Source organism: Plectropomus leopardus, unplaced genomic scaffold (genome assembly GCF_008729295.1).
Source record: "Plectropomus leopardus isolate mb unplaced genomic scaffold, YSFRI_Pleo_2.0 unplaced_scaffold1312, whole genome shotgun sequence".
In the NCBI taxonomy this organism is placed as follows: domain Eukaryota; kingdom Metazoa; phylum Chordata; class Actinopteri; order Perciformes; family Serranidae; genus Plectropomus; species Plectropomus leopardus.
The window spans coordinates 1-1,086 of NW_024613970.1; the positions used below are offsets into that span (position 1 = coordinate 1).

Here is a 1,086-nt window from a genome sequence, read left to right on the forward strand (position 1 = left end):
ACACACACACACACACACACACACACACACACACACACAGTCATGCTTCTGTCACACATGTTGTTTGTTGTTTATTGTTTACATTACATCATCACCTCTTTGATCTCTGTGATGTTTTTTGTCATTTTTTCTTCTGGAGAGTAAAGAGTTAACAAACCTTCAGTGTTCTCTGCTCTGATTGGCCGGTTTCTGTCCACCAGGTGGCGACACTGAACAAAGTCCTGAATATTTCCACGGTGACCAGGTCAGTTTATACACACACGTTTCCATCATTTAACCCTTTAACTGCTGGAGCGACATCAGTCTCACTGACATTTAAACTCTGAAACCTGAAAAAAAAACTGGTTTGATTTCTTTCAAAAACAGAAAAAAACATAATGAGAGACTTAAAAAAAGTGAAGTGTTTATATACTTCTTTTTTACTTGTTTTTTCACTTTTCTGCTTTTTACTTTGTTCGGGTTTGCTATTTTTTGGGCCGTTGTTCGGTTGCTCGTCGTTGTTCCGTGTCAGAGCGCCCACTCTGCTGCAAAATCTGGGGACCAAAACGTCCCTTTGAGCGCCAGTGACACGTCTGTAAAGGGACAGTCCACTAAATTATCCCCATTTGTTTGAGATGAACTTTAACCCCAAATATGACTCTGTGTGTGTGTGTGTGTGTGTGTGTGTGTGTGTGTGTGTGTGTCTTCAGTGTTCAGAAACAGACTATTCCAGCTCTTCTGTCAGGACGAGACGCTGTGGTCAGATCTCAGACGGGTTCAGGTGAGAGACACACACTTTATTATTGTGAGTGTGAGTGTGTGTGTGAGTGTGATGCAGTGTTGCAGTCAGTGATGGTGTCTGTGTGTGTGTGTGTGTGTGTGTGTCCCTCTGCAGGAAAGACTCTGTCCTACGCCGTCCCCGTGGTCCAGAGTCTGCAGGCGCTGCAGCCGAAAGTCAGCAGGTCAGACGGTCCACTCGCCGTCGTCATCGTCCCCACGAGAGAGGTTCAGTCTGAACACACACCTGTCCTCACCTGTCTGTCTCTATCCTGTCCTCACCTGTCTGTCTCTATCCTGTCCTCACCTGTCTGTCTCTAACCTATCCTC

At 45.5% G+C, this 1,086-nt stretch overlaps 1 long non-coding RNA gene across 1 annotated transcript; it reads left to right on the forward strand.

Moving 5' to 3' along the window:
• The first annotated feature begins 194 nt into the window (after nucleotides 1–194).
• Nucleotides 195–1,048, forward strand: LOC121963888. Its single transcript, XR_006107292.1, has 3 exons — nucleotides 195–244; nucleotides 690–760; nucleotides 875–1,048. It is a non-coding gene; the product is annotated as an uncharacterized LOC121963888 (long non-coding RNA).
• The last annotated feature ends 38 nt before the right edge of the window (nucleotides 1,049–1,086 follow it).